Here is a 2,691-nt window from a genome sequence, read left to right on the forward strand (position 1 = left end):
GAGCCTGGCACAGAGTAGAGGCTCTATCCACCCTCTACCCCCAAGTCAGCACAGTGTGGTGGGTGAGAACATTCACCTGGCACCAGACTGGCCCTTAGTACTGTGTGACCTCGAGCAGTTTATTCAGCTCTTCTGTGCTCCAGTGTCCTCATCTGGGAAATGTGCATACATAATAGCACCTATGTTCTCTATCTATGTTCTCCTCTGGAATTCAGACACGACTGAGCATTTCCGAAAATCTGTGGGGTACCCAGCAAAATTCTTTTCACTGACATCCAAGGAGCCCCCAAGGAAAGAGCTGAGTGAGATGGACTCAAGGAAGAGGGAGTTCTGGCTCAACTGAAGCCTCCAGGGAATATGGGGAGGCAAGAAAGAACATCTGTCTCATGGAATGCTTTCCTTTCACCCAGTTCTTTGCACTGATTCTTACGCATGCTGTATGTGTGTGAAACTAGGTTTACAAGACAATAAATGAAATCCTGAAAGAGCTATTTTTACCGAAAGCTCTCTAAAACTCCAGGGCCCTGGTGGAATTTCTTTCATTGTCCTCCATCTGACTGTAACTCAGGGCAGAGGTAGGGTAGAGGGAGGCTTTGATGGATTGACAGTTCCAGAGGTCACAGGGCAGCACTATCTCCTCTGGGGCCCCAAGGCTTCTGCTGGGTGGCAGAGGTGCCTGGAAAAGCCTCACCCAGAGGAAGCAGCTGCCTTGGCTGACACCACATGGGGTGGTCCCCATTTGAACACATCTGAGGCAGACCCTAGTAATGTCCAGAAATTCTGGGCAGCTGGGAGCTCTTTGCAGAAGAAGAATCCTGCAATAGCAGCAGACAGGGTGAAAGTCAGCGAAGAAAGGTTATGACCCAGGGCTATCCAGTTTGTATCTTTTAGGCTCCTCTGGGCCCTGACACATCAGTTACATGTGACTCCTGTTTGCAATTCAGCAATTTTCCTTAGTAATTGAAGGTCAGAAAAGTTTTTAAAAAATTCTCCCCTTGTCTACCAAAGTCATATATTTTATTGTGGATAGTTAAGAGAAGAAAACAAGATAAAAAATTTGGTTAAAATTAGCTTATGCAGTGATAACTACTTTGAGTGTATTTTTAAAAATATAGTTTGGTGTATTTCCATTCAGATTTGATATTAACAGAAGGCATGTATATTTGGCATTTGGTAAATTTATCTAAATTTATCTATCTAAATTTATCTAAATATTGCTATAAAGTTTTTTTTACCAGTTTTAATCCTCCCCCTTTCACTTAACTTTATATTTTGAATATTTTCCTACATTATTATAGGCAAATAGTCTACGAAATGAAATAGTGCTCAGTGGTATAAAAAGAGAACACTCCCTTCTCTCCTCAGCTTTACCTGTTTTGTCCTGTTTTAAGAGGAAGCACTTTTAGTTATTATATAGCAGCTTCTTTCAATACATAGTCCCGTTTTTGAAACTAGTATAATATTTACCTGACAGGGGAGATGCCATGATCACAAGGAGGTTTTCCAGGGTGGATGCTTAACCATTACACTCCGGTTGTGCTGACCCCTGCGATTTCCAGCACAGTCTGTGGTGGTCGGGCACTGGTTCACAACCCCTCCCCCCATCTTCTCAGGTTGGAGACCACACCTGAGTTCTACTGCCTCCCTAGTTTGCTCTCCCTGCATTTTGCCCCCAAGCTTAGTGGTGAGACAGCCTCCTTGTTTGGGGGGTTCTTACAGGAGGATTTCACAAAGTGCAAAGTGGTGAGAGTGTGTTAGGTTGAGAAGTTCAGTGTGAGTTCTCAAGCAACTCGAGTTTCTTTTTGCCTGACTGGTCAGTTGAAGAAACCCTGTAAGTTTGAACTTTATTGCTGTTTTTGTATTTGCACCTCTGCATGTTTTCATCCATACGTATATCACAGGGAGTCCTAGAGCGAAGAAAGGCATCCAGGCTGGGAATGAGGGGGTGCGGGGAGGGGGGGGTGAAGATAAATCAGAGCAGCAGGTGGATTTGAGGTCAAAGCTCAGGAAGAAGGGGGTAGTGCCCATGCTACAGGGACAGATCAGGGATTGGGAACCAGAGATCCAAGCTGGCCAGGTGACAGAGGTTGGTAGGAAGGAGTCTGAGACAGACTATAAAAAAAATTAATAATCAACCCCCTAATATTAATATCCTACTATTTCTTAATTTATCAAGAGTATACAGATAGTGAGGGCTTTTGCTTTCTCGCTTTCTTTCTTGCATCATCCTGATGTAATTGTATTTTAATTTTTAGTTAAATGCATATTTAGTGTTTTAATGATAATTAGGAGAATATTGTTCACTATTGATATGTGATATGCTATGATTATGTTTTCTTTCTTATGTATTTTTTTTTTCTTGGAGTTAACAATTGTCATTTTTATTTACTCAAATTTCTTTGAAACATGGTAACTCTTCCTGCCTTCCAACAGCTCTGTAAAATGGCTCTTTTTACAATTTTCCATGTGGCCAAAGCTGTCATATCACTTATCAGTTCCATTTCATTCTGTAAAATTCTTTCTGTGCACCTCTGGCCTCCTCTTCCATTCTGGTTCTCCCTAGGTTAGAAGCCTCTAGATTTTTAAAATGATGGATTGTTATCAATTTTCAGCACAGACCTTCAATATTTGTATTATTTGTTTATAAAATATGTTTTCTGCAATAGAGAACTGTGTGCATTATAAAACATA

At 41.5% G+C, this 2,691-nt stretch overlaps 1 pseudogene; it reads left to right on the forward strand.

The window, feature by feature from the left end:
* The first annotated feature begins 1,459 nt into the window (after positions 1-1,459).
* Positions 1,460-1,602, forward strand: LOC119874327 (annotated as a pseudogene).
* The last annotated feature ends 1,089 nt before the right edge of the window (positions 1,603-2,691 follow it).

The sequence above is a fragment of the Canis lupus genome, chromosome 12 (genome assembly GCF_011100685.1).
Source record: "Canis lupus familiaris isolate Mischka breed German Shepherd chromosome 12, alternate assembly UU_Cfam_GSD_1.0, whole genome shotgun sequence".
NCBI classification, from domain to species: Eukaryota; Metazoa; Chordata; class Mammalia; order Carnivora; family Canidae; genus Canis; species Canis lupus.